The sequence below is a fragment of the Pseudochaenichthys georgianus genome, chromosome 8, assembly GCF_902827115.2.
Source record: "Pseudochaenichthys georgianus chromosome 8, fPseGeo1.2, whole genome shotgun sequence".
Taxonomy (NCBI): Eukaryota; Metazoa; Chordata; class Actinopteri; order Perciformes; family Channichthyidae; genus Pseudochaenichthys; species Pseudochaenichthys georgianus.
In genome coordinates this window covers 26,076,074-26,092,571 of record NC_047510.2, presented here as the reverse complement: position 1 = coordinate 26,092,571, position 16,498 = coordinate 26,076,074, and positions in this window count along the sequence as shown.

Genomic DNA, 16,498 nt, shown 5'->3' with positions numbered 1-16,498 from the left:
GAGTGCGCTTAAGACCTTCCTTTTTGATAAAGCTTATAGTTAGGGCTGATTAGATTCAGCCCCTAGTTTTGCTGATATAGGCTTAGTTTGTCGGGGGACATCTTACTTCTTCCTTCTCTCTGTCTGTACCTGTGTACTCTCATGTTCCGATTAACCCAGCTTCCCCAAATGTCTTTCTTTTTGGTGTCTATATACGCCGGGATCCGGAGTCATGGAGGATCCTGCGGTCCTGTGTCCTGGATCGCGAGCCCTGGATCTTGAGTCGTGGCTGTGGTCCTGGATCATCGGTCCTGGATGGATATCCTCGTGGATTCATCTTCCTATTATACACACATGCATTTCCAAACATTTGGACTACCTATGTTGCAAATGTATTATCTTTTCAATTTACACACGGCATCTATTGCACGTCTGTCCGTCCTGGGAGAGGGATCCCTCCTCTGTTGCTCTCCCTGAGGTTTCTCCCATTTTTCCCTTTAAACTGTGGGTTTTCGCAGGACGTTTTTCCTTGTACGATGTGAGGGTCTAAGGACAGAGGGTGTCGTATTGTCATACTGATATTCTGTACACACTGTGAAGACCACTGAGACAAATGTAACATTTGTGATATTGGGCTATATAAATAAACATTGATTGATTGATTGATTGATTGATTGAATGATTGATTGATACTGTATTTAGAGGCCTTTTGCTTTGTTAAAGTGCCAACAAGGCACCTGAGGAGTCGTCTTAATTCTGAACCCAACGTTTAAGGGGTTCTTAAGCAGCAACTGTGGCACTCTAATGTGGCACATTTGCAGTTTTTTTTTTGGTCAGGATGCTATTCTTAAAAACCTATTATATTTGACTGCAATGTCCTCATAACAAGCGACCATTTGTTACACACTCAAAGGAAGATTGAATCAACACGTCTGGTTACATAAACCACAGAGACGTTGCGCAGAAACACTGAATAGTAAATGAGGTTGTGCTTGCAAAAGTATCCAAAATAATCCTCCCTTCTTGTTTTCACTATACTGAGACATTCAGCATCTGCAATGACACTGGTTCTTTCAGTGAACTGATGGTCTTGTCGTTATGCTTCTACTCCTCGATAAATACGTGGCAAAAGGACTTCAAATCAGCTAAGGGCTGTGCACGCTGTGTTTCAGTATTTCCTGGCTAATCAAAGCAGTAGTAACAAATGTGTTGAATCAAATAGATAAAACAAATACATTCAAACTTAAAAACATAATGTGTCATCACTGAATTCATTTTAGATGGAGCATCACATGCATGACGTTGTTTGATTCACATCCACCAGTCACGCTGCAAATAACATTACAGTTATTACGGTTCTAAAAGACAACCTGTATACATTCTGGCTAAAGAGCATCATAACAAGGTCAACAAGAAACGTCATGACCATGTCTGTCTTCAAATGTGACCTTTATTTTGGTCAATCACACACCTATACAAGTTTGAGGCTTTAACTTGCGTGTTTGCGACACTAACAAAGTTAAATAAATCAGTCAGACAAATACACACCTGTCCAAGTACTCATGAGTAACACAACAAACTGTTATCTCCCACTACAGTAGGAGTCTCCAGGAGCACTTGTTGCCATGATAACACCCTCTCAAATTTTAAATATCAAAGTTCTTCTAAGTTACCATTTTAAACTGTGAAATATGCGCAAGTCAAGGATAGGATCTGTGCTTGGGAGGCATTTTAGGAAGTGGCCCTCCGCGACACCTATTTTCTTCTGAGGAGTGCTGTGTGTGGAGGATACAGCTAAAGCTCAGGCCTATGCTGTGTTTGGATAAGGATAAAGAAGCCGCCGCCTCCACATTCACACGAGTCTTTGAATTTGTGCAACACCTTAGACAGACCTGTTTTTATTATTGAAGTTATGAGTCCTCACAACCTGATTAGGAGAACTCCAAGCTGCGCTGTTTATATTTAGCCAGCATCTAAAGAGTCAAACTTACTTGTTATTCCTAGATAACTAACTGGGTGACACAAGTGTTCTCATTTCCATAAATGTGAGCATTTGAGCCTTTTCAAGTAATGTTGCCTTCCAATTAATTTCAGGCTTAACTCAGTGCTCGAAGCCCTGAGGCAGCAATCTATATTATAGCGTCAATTATTTCTGATACACAGTCTGTCTGTCTGTCCGGGCTTCTTTTGGAATATCCAGATTGCAGCCTGCAGCTGTTTTTGCTCTTGTGCAGTTGATGAGTTATTGTACTGAAACATTTGTGTCCTGACACTTGACTGAATATTGAAAGACTGCAGCAACACATTTCACTCTATCTAAAAATGTTGGTGATAAAGTGACGCTGGCTCTGGCTGAATTTTCCCCACTACATTTCCCCTCCATTTGCAATGTCCAATTACCCTGCCCCCTTCACAGCTAACTCAGTCCACTGTTGGCCTGAGGACGGTCATGTGTCTCCTCCAAATCCACAGTGTAGTAGCCAGACATGATTAGCTTTACCAGATACGTGGAGACTGTCTTCCCGAGGAGAACAACAGCTACAGCGAGCGCTCCGAAACAAAACGTGTGTACGTCCACATGACAAGTTGCAAGTGCTCTTAGTAATTATGACGGGAGCTTGTTAAGGAAACGGTATGAAGGCAAAAGTCTCCATAGGGTCAACAAAATATCAAGCTTCCATTTGGGAAATTACTCAATCTCTTTCTATCCAACTTCGACTCTATTTTTGTCCAAGGAATTGTTCACCCAGAAAATCACCATTTGTAAATCAATGAATCACCCTGTGTTACCTTTCAAACTATGAATTCTTAGCGTGTACTTCCTGTCCTGACAGTGAAGGTGTCCTGAGAGTGGAGGTCTGCAGGCAGGCTCCCATGAAAGCCACAGACAAATTATCTTTTTATGTTCTTAAGGGAAGCTTTAACATATTCTGTTACCGCTGTGCATGCTAAGAATCTGCAGTCCAACTGTAGTACGACATTGGTGAATGTTTGCAAAGCTCATTATTCGAACAAAATCCATCCCAAGAGATGTTTTAGATCTATCAAATCTAAAAAGATCCAAATTAAACTCCATACAGTATGTACATCAGACCATGACTGTGTCCACACCTTCAAATGGCAGCCACGATGAAAGCCGCCCACACGTTTAGAAAATTACAAAAGATATGCTTGAAAAATGTAGTGCACTGGGTCCGTGATCAGACTGTGGAATCCAATGTAAGTAGGACCAACTATGGGAGTGTTTCTAATTTCTTCTCAATGGATCGGTCGATCACCCAACCAAGTTTCTTTGTTACCCACTAAAGTCCTCTGAGCTATTGATCCTGCTTCATCCTATCCTTGCATTCCTGTCTGTATCTGCTCCAGCAAAGTGTCCCTAAGTATCATTGATTGATGTAGTAGTTACTGTGTAAGGCTACTGACGTTTCTGCTGAGACAACAAAGTGTAAAGCATTAACTTTGTAGCTGAATTAAAACAAATCTGCACTGCAAATGCACAGATCGTATATAGACTAATGACACTAAAAAAACGTGGTGTTGATGAAGTGTGATTGCATTGCTTGGAGTTATGCAATATCATGAATGGTAGAAAAAAATATATAATTTGCAAAATGTATATTGTTTAGATTGTATATTCTTAGTGTGTACTCAGCAATCTCCGTTATTGCATGAATTGGTAATGTCACCGCTGTCACCCTCGCTCAGTGATTTACAGTTTCAGCATTAGAGAGGTGTCAACACCAAAAACAAATGGTCCAGGAGGTAATATGCTGGCGTGCACAACATATGAGCTTTATTTTCAAGGACAAAGTGTTCTGCATGCAGTAAAGCCCTTTTGTAATGGGAGAATGTCTCGCAAAAAGTGAACCCAATAGAAAACTTCAGAGTTATAATTGAAACCCTGTAGCAGAAACAAGATTATACCAGAGGGTGCTTTGGGTTTCTTTGACTCTTGTTAAGAGATGTGAAGGAAGAGAGGGTGAACTGGTGGTGAAAGCAAATAGAAAGATGTTCTTTTTTCTACATTTCAACCCTTTAGTCTGTGCAGATGTGCAGTAGTTGGGCAACCAGGGACACAAACAGAACCCACATTGTAGTTGCAGTAGAACACAGGCATGTACTAGATGTCTCCTTGTCTTCAGTCCAGCTGTAATTCCTTTGGCAGTAACAAAGGTTGAGGAGTGTTAATGTTTCATTCACTCTGCCAGTCTCCCTGCCAAGTTTCCCAAAACTGCATTGTAGGGCCAATTGTAAGAGAAAAACTGCTTGTGCAAACACAACTACTCGCTCTTCCCTCCCTGACACTTTCAATAATGGTCCCTCATGTGCTGCAATATGTACTTTTGCTGCCTCATGTTTCCTCCTTTACCCTCTTTGCTGTGTCAACACGGCTAATGCAAAACACACATCAGCCCGATTGAAAATGCTGAAGCCTAATTCAGCGACTACCTTTACACGCTATTGCTCCGATCAGAGCTTAAAAGCATTTTTTTGATAGTTTCAGGGAGACAAGTGTTTTTCCTCCTTGGGCCTAAGGTCACAGCAATCGACATGTACCATGACCTACATGGTGAGACAGGGGCTGACTGAGTTCCTCTCCGGCTGTTCTGTCAGCCCACCTGAGTCCTCTGCGTCTGTTGCCGGGTAGAAACACATCTCCACCCCTCGCTGTGATTGGTTGAAACAGTCTGGTGTCTTGTCTGCCACAGCTGTCTGTCACAAACCCTAACAACTGTTCTCTGGCCAGGTATTTGTGATTTACTTGCTGCTAAAGTTAGAGGACACAGTTAGGTAATCTGATCCGACAACTTAATTTCAGGCAGATGCAAAAGTGTCAAAAACCAACTTTATTTTGTAAAAGTAACCGTTAATTTCCTTCCCTCCCGCTGCATCTGAGTGAACCTTAAGTACTTCCTCCTCTGATGACAGACACTTATACCATCAGTGTGTTTGGCAGACAACGTGACCCTCACAATGAGGCCATTGACAGTGAGGGAGAGAACATGTTGTTGTTAGGGGAGTTAATCATCCATGGCCTCTCAGATATCTTTCAATATGTTTGTTTTTCTTTTGCTCCCTCAGGGGTTCTCTTGAGAGAGGCAGTGTGGTCAGGTGGTTAATTTCCACTTTCCCTTTCTAGCCTGCTCTGGAATAATGCTTATTAAGGTTGGCAAAATCAAAATGATGGTGAATGAAGTAGTGCCACACTCATTCAAATGAGAGGGAAAGGAGAATACATGTTTTCACTCGTCACTCTTGCCTTCCATTAGTGGTGATAAAATGAATGAGACAAATCCAGCATGAGAAATGTACCAGCTGCCACGAACCGAACGGGTTCATCCTCAGCTGCTGCACTCAATCAGTACAGATATGACGGAGTAGCCGGGATGTTGATGAGTCAAAGAAACAATACGAGGCCCAAAAGCTGGAAAAATACCAAACTGTGGTGGAATGAGTACTCTTTACTTAAAGTGGACCTATCAAGCTATATTTGAATAATATATTGTAGGGCCATACCTATATAAAACATGTCTGCGAATTTTTTTTTTCAAAATACCAAACAGATCATGCATTTTAGCCATGCCTCATTTCGCTCTATTTGCTCTTTTTTTAGCCCTGTTTTTGCAAGGGCTGAATCTGTGAGAAGTCTTCTTCGCTGCTTTTGTGTCAGACTACAGCGCCACCTACAGGCCTGGCATATGTACTACAGCGTCTCCAGCGCTTTCGAACGGCAATGGCCGTGGCTGTCTCCTCCTGATAGGTGGAGAGTTGCCCATATAGGCGGAGCTTCTCGTTCTTGACGTCAGAGAATTTTCAAATCTGTATCAGTCTGTATCAGATCCGTTGCAGCCCCGTTTATAGAGATTTGAGAGAGAGGGTTGTGTTTTCTGACACTTGGTGAGTTCCCTGACACACTGGGGACACATATTCATGTATAAAAGACGTACACAAGTGCATTTTGCATGATAGGTCCACTTTAAGTAAAAGTGGAAATACTATCCTCTTGAAATATTCCATTACAATTTCATCTGTGGAAGCTGTAGTACTGTAAAAAGCACGACCAATCATCTGAGCCGGCCCGGCTAAAATAACTGGATGGCCTACCTGCCTGTCAACCTTCCATCTGTGCACAAACTTATCTCGTGCCCTTATTGGTCATGTGCGCGTTCGTGTGTGTTGGAGGAGGGGCTCTGTGAGGAAGTGGCAGATTTCTTCCGGCTGTGTTTTTTCAAATTCTAGCGCACTCAAGCTGGTTTCTCCAAAATTACCTACCTCACCTTTGAGTAGAAGTATTATCAGAAAAAGTTTCAAAAATAAAAATACTCAGTATGCCTCTTTTCACAATAATATTCTGTATTTAACTTTGATATATACATACGATGTTAAGCCACATTTAGTTACTTTTAAATAAAAGGTAGATTAGTAGTATGCATGCCTATGTACAGTACAAAGTAGCTATAGTGACAATGAGTGAATAAACATATTTGCCTCCAAAATGTAGTGGAGTAGAAGAATATCTATCATTAACTGGAGTATAACTAAGTATTTTTTTTTAAAGCACATAAGTTCAATACTCAGGTGAGTGTCCTTTGTTATATTTATCCAATGCAGCAAAGCATGGCCAGCTATTTATTTAGTTGATGTTTTACCTTTTTTCCAAAGAGCTGGAAAAAGTTGTGGCCAGCGTCACTCTTTAGCTTCACGTGTTCGTTAAACATTACTTGCAACCTGCGACTTGTGTGTGTCGTCCATCCTGTGAAATGGACTACAAGTTTGCTTGTGAAAGCGCCTGAGTCTAATACCAAAGGAGACAGTGATTGAAAACTAGTAGTCAAATAATTTACTTCAGAAAAGTAAGAAAAAACAAAGTGTCATTATAATCCAGATGCAGTACTTTAGTAAATGTACTTTGTAATGTTCCACCAAATAACCATCAAAAACACTGAGGTATGTGTAAATATTTTAAATACATAACTTTACGACAATTCCTCATATTCTTTATTTACAATAAGCATGGCCAGCGTAGTTTCCTGTGAAATCACTTGACTGACTGCATTTTTATCTCTGGATAGTAGACTGTGTAAGCAAACATTCCTAGCTCGCGTGCATCAGTACATGTTTATGCTGCTTTGACTCAGAGGAAACATATGCTCATGAGAGAATAGCAGTCATGTTGTGAAGAAAAGCACAGGTGACACAAATTACGCCAGTGGTTTATTTGATCCACTTAGTATGCTCTGCCGTCACCTAGCATGGACAATAGCTCTCGGGAAGTTGAACAGCTAATTGGACTGCAGGCATTATTTAAAGTATTCGTCACATTTTCACTTTGACATCTCAAACATGTATTACTCGACGAATAATGTGATCTTGGGCGGGATTCAAGCTTTCTGTTCCCTTCCTTTAATTCTGTAATATTCCCATTGCAAGGCTTTTTGACCTAGGATGCACCGATGTGTGAGATTTCATAATATAATCCTCCCTCAAAATGCACCTACTCCTTTTATGTGTGCAGGGCTTCCAGAGACTCACTTCTGTGACAGAGATGTTCCTTCCTGTTGTACATCTTGTACACGCTAGCTTGTCTCCTCAGCCATCTGTCCCCTCCATCACGACATGCAACCCACCATCTCACCTCGCATACTCTGCCTTTCATCCTAATCCCCTGTTCTCTATCTCTAATTGGTTGGCATGACTATCCCAGCAATCTGTGTTGTATCGCTGAGGAAAACAGAGGCTGCATGTTGATGCTTCTCTGAATTCTAATCTCTCAAAATCAGGCCAGTGTTGATTCAAAAGACTGATAATCATGTTACATCACGCTGTAAATGGATGCACCGCTTCTTTTTCGCCTTTAAACCTCTTCCCATAAATAAATAGAAATCAAATAATGTTTGCATCTAATGCGTTATTAGTTTGAGAACATTGTATGGTTTTTATAGCTTTTACACGTTTATTTTTCTATTTGTGTTTCCCTGCAGACTATTCCGTTGCATTGTTGTTATCTGGAACATGCTGATTCATGTCAGCACAGAACATGACTTTTAACTTGTCTAAAAAGAAAAAAACACTGAATTAGAAGTGACAGTGCTATCTATGTCTGTCCTCAGGGAGAGTTTGTATCAGGAGGCAGGGACAGGGACAGGCCACAAATACAACCCAGTCCGTTCGTTTTCAGGAGGCCTGCTTTCTGATGTAGGTGTTGGATTTATTTGCCTTATGCATTAACAAATTGTCAAAGTCCTGAAAAAAGTAAACTATGCGCATACACTGGCTGTAACAGCACTGCAAATACTGAATCTGAAAATCAAACATTTGAAATAGCAAGGTGGGAGGGAAGCCTGATCTGCCAGACACACACGGAGAAGCTGTTTGGAACAAATAGTGTCACAAAGAATTAATTAAAAAAACATCTCACTCATAAATTGCACAATGGATTTGCATAATTCAAATGTAGAACTGACAGTTGATTTGGTTAGAGAAAATAAGAATTAGTTTGCTCTATATAGTCAATTATATAGCTGCCTGTAAAGCTTTTAAATGTGAAACAAATGCCATACCTATTTTTGCCATGTTTGCATTTGCAATTTCCACATAGATGAATCTTTATTTTATCGTTAGGTAAATAACAGCAAGTGCCCCAGTTGACTAAACAAGTCCATGTAAGTAGAAGTTGTTCCCTGCTGGTACATGTTCTGTTTCCCTCCTTAACGGGCCCGCTTCCAAAGGGCACTGCATCACTTCTCATGGCATTGGCATAGTCTTCCCTCTAAACTAAAACGCACGCACACACGTGCACACACACACAGACACACACACACACACACACACACACACACACACACACACACACACACACACACACACACACACACACACACACACACACACACACACACACACACACACACACACACACACAAAGTTGCTGCCAATGTCCTGAAGTGAGGGTTGACAGTGCGTAAAAGGGAGGAGCTGCATCGCCAGGTTGTTCTCAATTGGCAGCCTCAATAACCAGCGGCCTTCCTCACCTCCATGCACAGGCCAGGGTAAATAAACAACCTTTCTACAAGCACAAAGTGTAAACTTTAACCCATTGTATGAACTGGACCAAAGCAACTAATGTAACCCGGAAAATATCTTGGGCAAAAGAGTCGGTTTCAGCAGATATTGCGTGTGGGTTTTTGCCTGATCCTCCACTAGAGGAAGTGGCTGGTGTTAGGCGTCGAGACAAAATACCTTCATGAAAATCCACTGCATTACATCTAACAATGTACAGCAGAGTAAAGTGTGTTAACTTTAGACGACAGGGAAAGCCAGCAGTCAGAATTAGCCATGACATCCATCTCATGTTTTATTCATCATGGGGCATGCCTTTGCTTTATTAGATGAAACAAGGGAAAGTGTTGTAAAAGTATGAAATCACTCGAGTACAGGCTATGAGAAGCAGCTGCTTTTTCTTTTTAGGGTAGCTCTTTAAGACTAGGAAAGAATAACATTTTGAGAATGTAATGAGTAAAAGAGACAAGGGAAAACATCAGGTGATTTCTCAGTCATCCACTGCAAGCAAGGTCAAAGGTCTGGAAAAATCCACATTATTTTGTGGGGCTGCTCAGGGAAGGGTCACCGCCGTCTTATCACAGGTCAGAGCGGACTGCACCGCTGTGCCGTGATCGCAGGAGTACACTTTGGCTTTTCCTCTCTCCCCTCCTCCCTCCCTCCTTCTCCCTTTTCCTCCCTCCCTCTATCGCTTAGCCACCTGGCATCAGGCAGCACGCTCCCTTTCCATCTGCTCTTATTCTCAAGCTGAGGAAAGACTGGGGGACAGATGGATGGATGAGGGCTTGGAAGAAAAAAAAGGAAAAGTAAACAGTCAGGTCAGCAATGAGAGCAGCTGAGTATCTTTTATCAGCTTTAGATGAACACAGAGCCTGAGCACAACACGATAACATGTGGTGAACAAAATCAGCAATTATTAACTTGTGTTTTGGACTGAGGAAGGAGACAAATCTGGATTTAAGGTCTAGTTTGATTTGTATTTCAACAGCATTGTTTTTATGTCCAAATGAGACCAACCTGAATACAATAGCATCAATGCTATAAGATAAATTCTATCTCCTGCACACAAGACATGTCAAAAGCACACGTTGAAATGTGCCACCCAACTTATTGATTGCCAGTGGTTTTCATATTGATTAAGATTAAAGCAGCTTTTCTATCCGAATGCCATCCGTCACTTTTTATGATTCAATCTAAGAAAGTGGCTTTTCCTTTTGAGATGTCGAGGTCTTGACCAGGATGTTAACTGGAGTGCGCCTGATAGAGCATGTTGATGTGACTGCATTGCTGTAATTGAAAATGATCATATGCAATCAATGTGTGTGTTCACGTGTTTGTACTACTGCATGTTGTCACACATATGATGCATAATCAACGTTTGCTCGCTTGATGGGTAATGGGTGGTGCATGGAGCTGAACTAATGACTCCTTGAAGGGCACAACATGCACTGACAATTGTTCACACTAATCATTCAGTGGATGTCAACACTGACTGTGTGTGTGTGTGTTTGAGAGTGTGTGTTTGGGTGCAACACCACCAGGCAGAATTATAATTACCCGTCTCTGATGTCAGGGACACGACCTGGCAGTTTAATGTCTCAATTTATATGTGCAGTTGAAGTGATCCGAGTGTTTTCTTTCCCCTCACTTTCATATTCCCCAGCAGCCATAGACATGTTAATCAGTTGAGGTGTTACAGGCCGCACATCAAGGGATTACAAATGTATCTTTGAATGGATTGTCAGAGGTTCAATTTGCCACGTTTGTAGGGTGATCAAAAGATAACAAGATTGGTGTGTAGATGAAGAGCTTTTCCAACTTTGTTTTTGCATAATAAATTCATTTAGTGCAACCTGTTTTGCTTCACCTATGCAAGTCTCAGTGGTAACATAGCACTCTAATTGAGAGCAGGGTACACACATGCTAGAGACTCATATTTTCCCATCAAAGTCTGTGTGCTAGTCTCCTCAAGATTCCCAAGAGAAAGCAAGAGACCAAAGACCAGAAGAGTTAAAAGACATGCTTTTGTCTTTTTGGACTTTATAATGTTGCGAGAATGTACTACAATGGCAGATGTGACTATGCAGCTTTTTATTGCAACACATCCCCATGAAATGGTTCTTAACGCACATTACAAAAGTTCTTCCTCAATTTTGGTGCAAGCTCCTGCCAATATAAGTCATGTTTAGCTTGTAGTCTTTTCAAATGTTCTCTTCCATCTTTCCAGAAAACAACAAAGCCACTTGGTTAGGGTTACATTTACACAATAAATTGGCTTATTTGAAGTACAGAAGTTAGCCTACAAAAAGGGGACATAAATAATGTTCTCCTGGGTTTAAGCTCGATGTTCTTTAATCTACCAATCCAGCCTTTATACTGGTTCACAGCCAGTGATTATATTAAAGTCATTGTTTTCTGTAGGTAGAGCAAAAAAGATCATGATCATCCAGAGCTATACATCTGTGCTAAGGATTTGTAATGTTCATTTTAAACGTTATTTATTCCCACCCACATAAAAGCTTAACATTGCCCTTAACATATAGACGGTATGCTTGCCCTTCACCTCCTCCACAACAAATGATAAGACTGCCTCCATGAAATCAGAAGATATTGCGATATTAGCTTCAAACAAATAAAGAAATCAAAATGAAGAGCTTCCAGAGTGTCTTATATTTGTTATGGTTTATCGTTCTGTTTGTTTTCGCTGTGTGACATCTTTGGTGACATGTGGTCATCGCTGTGGTGTCCTGGGCAGCCTTTCCCAGTGATCACTTAGCAACAGTGTTACCACGGTGTTGTTCTGATTCACTGATCTGACAGCAGCTCCGGGAACCCCAAACAAACAGCCGGCATTGTTTTTACTGAGGTTGATGACACAGTAATACATAATGTAACAACAAAACACTGCAAAATAAAGTTATACCGGCACATTACCAATATGTCAAAACAATAGGCTGAGCAACAGTAATATTACCGGTTTGTTACCATTAGTGTCTGAAACCCAATCGTACTTCCTTTGATAACATCATTGTATTGGCATATTAGTAATTCACTACCAGGTACATCAGGGCCCCCTTGGTGTGGGGCTGATCTGTGTTAGGCTTACATTTGCAATCAAAGTAGCTGCCAATCAACCAAACTCAAGCAGATCAAGCAGTATGAATATAAAACGTAATTAAATGTTTTGGAGCAGTTAAATGCTTGTTCCTAAATTAACAGTTGAAACGTCTGAAGGTAAGGGATAAACTAATGAGATAGCAAAAAGAGAACTCTTAAGCCAAACGGAATAAGTAAAATAGTTAGCAAGCAACCTTTTTAATTGGTTTGCTCACTTCAAGAAGAAAACTATTGAAATAGTAAGCAAGAGCCATGAATAAACTTCTGAGAAAAATGGCTCAATGCGAGCGAGGGATATACTAATGCAAGGTTAGCTTAAAGCAATATATAAACTATTGAAAAGGTTAGCTGAAAGCAAGTCATTAAACGGTTGAAATAGTTAGCAAAGTGCGTACAAAAACCTGTTGAAATAGTCACCTAAATGCAATGAATAAACTGTGGAAATAGTTATTTAGTGTCCAACGACTGATAATTCAATCTTTGTTCATTGGTGGAATTCCATCATAGAGCCGTGTTTATCATTTATAATCACACATGTCGTCTAGATTAAATTGTAATTCTATGCAGTATGAAATATGTAGGGTTTAAAGGCACTGTGTGTTAAGCTTATACATTTGACTAGCCTAATACTATGAGCTGCAGTGAGTGGCTGGCTATACCGTAGGTGAGGCGCTGGACAAACAGAATATTTACACTCCATATGCTCTCTGCACTCCAACTCTGATTCATATCAGTGCCATAAAGCACAGGGTGAGGGCACTTTCAGACAGGGGTGGCATAAATCCCACAGCACACAGCTGATGAACATTTCTGGAAAAACACTCTCAACACAACCCATTAATAAACACTCTGCACACAACAGGCTATTTCTGTTGTGTATCTCCGAGCAACAACAGTGACAGACTCTGTCCAATCCACAGTTTTTTGTAACAGTCTGATGCCTGTTCACAAAGGCAACATGGTGACCTTCACGGTATTAGGGCGAGCCATCCAATCTCTCAGTCTCCCCTGAGACCGTCATAAAACACTCACAGCTCTGACACCTCAGGGTGCGAGGTGTTGGGGCGAGACTTATGATGTGCCGTAAAATAAAAATCTAAAAAAAAAAGCATCTTAACATGACTGACTGTACACTGAGCAGCATGTTTATGTTCTATTACAGCTTCCCTCCTCTGACAGAGCTCTACAGTCTCCAGCCTCTGACGTCAGCACATCTGCGTGGGCTGAAATTCACACTGAAATGGACACTGCATATACAAAGGGACAATATCCTCTGCTCTCATACTCACTACAGTATGTACCTTCACTAGCACAGAATAATGTTGGACAATACCTTTACGTTCCCAGCATTTCTTTAGGCTTTCTGCCAGATGCCCGTATACGGAAATTAGAAACGGGCATTTGTGTATTCTGCACCCTCCGCCTGGAATATATTGCAGAAAGACTTGAAAATGTGTATTTCTTGGTTCGAAACTGACTCTTTTGAATGTGAGTCCTCAATGCGCGACTTCTGTTTTCGAGGCCAGTGCAACCTCTTTCATTATTTTCATATCTTAGCCAATATTGTTCTGCATTATCGCATGACAGGATACACTATTGAATGTTCTTAAAGGAGGAATTACATTTGTATTTTCAATAAGTAATCTTAGACGAGACATTTATTAAGTCAAACACATTTGAAGGACAATTTAAAAGTAAACTTACTTTGGCAACATATTTTACAAAAGTTTTCCGAGTCAGTGAAAATGTAATCAGTTTTACTAATGTTTGCACTCTGCAAGGCGCCAGTTAGAGCGTTTAAAAGGAAGATTGGAATGGACAGCGTCAGCAAAGTGATGCAACCTGATGCCAGATATGCTTTTTGAGTTGAGCATAACTATAGCATCACATTGCATTATTACTCTGTTATTATGGCTTTTGTTCTCCAGTATACTGTATTTTGTTCTCCAGTATCAATAATGCACAAATATATCTGGGCTCAATGCTTTACAAAAGACATAACATCAATGTTTTACCTTTTTACCTATTGCTTTGTTACACCATCATATTTCCTCTAGCTCACAAGCAGACTCACGTCACCAACAGGCAGGCAGGCTAACAGCTAATGTGAACTGAATTAAAAGAGCGACCTGGTCATGGCATTTACTGACGCAGCGACCCGCCTCCCCCTCATGTTTCCCTTGTCAACATAGCACATAAATGCAGACTGTCTGCAGGAAAGAAAATAAGTAAATGCGGCTAGTGCAGAAGCAAATGTTCTTCATCAAAAGTCATTTCAGTTCTTCAGTATTTTTTCAGATGGGCGATTTTACAACATTACATTTGCAGCATTACTCGTTCACACTTGGAATTTGTCTTTCACACTTGCATGGCGCTTCGCAAATGTGTTCATTGCTGCTAAAATTATCCTAACATTCTAAATTGCGTTCCTGTCACTGCTCGATAACGACTGCTTTTGAAGGGTAAAAGATGTCCTTACAGTAAGCCTGACTGCGATGAAGAGGACAAGAGAAAGCGTTACTCAGTCACACTGTGTTCCAATCTGTCTGGATTCTTTAAGATCACTCGGCTTGAGGATATTGCCTTTTTGAGAGCGAAGGCAGTACAAAAAACAATGAGTAGAGGATGAGGGGAGACAGGAAAAAAGGAAACTGCTAGTTAGAGAACAGGACAACGGGGACAAAGAAACAGATCTGTTTAGGAAATAGCAATGGAAATCAGAAAGGTATGATTCTACATACAGAAGAGGGGGAGACAGAAAAGATTGGGGGACGGGTGAAAGGAAGACAGAAGATAGAGAAGATGCAGCCGTCTGAGAGAAAGCCACCTCTCTCTGGTGTTGATTATTTCTTAAGCACCCTGGCCGATGCTAATCTGAGGACGGGTGGAGCTTAGTTAGTCGTTAATAGCTCTACTAACGCCTCTCGGTGTGTAGTGACCTGGCACATTAAAAGGTCAAGCTATCAGCCAACAACTACCATCGCTATCTTTACAAATTAACCACAGTTCTTATTATATTTCAGTGTTATGGATCCTGTTCCACTCGCTGTCATTTCACTTCAGGTCATTTCTCATATCCATGCACAGACTCACAAGAAGAAGCAGAAATAGAAATAGAAATAGTCTGCAAATTAAATGGAAACTGAACAATCTGGTGCCACTAAATGTTTTTAAAGCTCGGTTGGATGCTACTCAATCGGAAGCTATTGGTACCGGTTTATGTGGATAATTATGTAAATGATGCTGTATGATGTCCTTTTGTTGTTCTGTTTATGTTATGTTTCATGTGGAACTACTTGAGCAGGTCTCCCTTGGAAAAGAGATCAATGATCTCAATGGGAATTATCTGTATAAATAAAGGTTTGAAATGAAATGAAATGAGACACATTTTTGCCCAGAGGTGCTTCTCATTCAAGGTTTTACAGCATTTCATGTTTAAAAAAATGTGATAGACATAAATTGATGATGCTCCCGGCACGGGTTGGGTTTTCTCTCACAAAATCCTGTGCAGTTCTTATCTAAAAACATGTCCGCGGGGCTTATTAGAATGGTGCTCTTTGACCTATGCACTCGTACCCTTCATGAATTTTAACGGCCCCTTACGTATCAGGAGTATTGACAGTGAGAGTCAATGGAGAATGAAATATTTATGGACAGTGACTGGTTATGGGGTGAAATGCATGCTCTTGTATCAGGTGCAGGATGACAGGATTCAATTAGAACCAACATGTTTTTTGGTTGGGGGGGGTGGCGACTGAAGGTCATATGCCGTTAGGATTTCTGAGTAACTGAGCGTCGCTGCGTAGTGATTTTCTCACTGCGGGTATTGATGTTCAGTACTAGTTCATCAAGAGAGAGACTATTACGTGTGTAGCCCTTCAATCTTGAACTGCAGCCTTTCTAATGCAAGACGAACACGAAATGAGCCTTTTCCCTTTGGCAAAAAAAAACTGGGTGAATTCAACCGTAAGGAATTTACGAAGGAAGTTGAAATCTCTGCTTCTCATATAACAATTGGGCACAAAAGTCACAGATCTAAATTACCATGGTATCCTTAGGGATTTAGTCAGCAAATTGATTTATAGCAAATGAGCTAAAAAAGTGCAAAAACACAGACATGGCTCCCTTTAGATGTAAAAAATGCTCGTCTGCAAATTGTGCCGAACACACTGTGAAAGACAATATGACCTCACTGAGCACAACCAGCGCTTCTGAACACTGCACATACATTATTAATAAACAATACTGCTTTGGGATTCTGTAGGCAAAGGCACAGCAAAGAAATACATGGCCGATGTTTTCACTGAAAGTTCAGATAGTACATTTTCTGGTTTACACT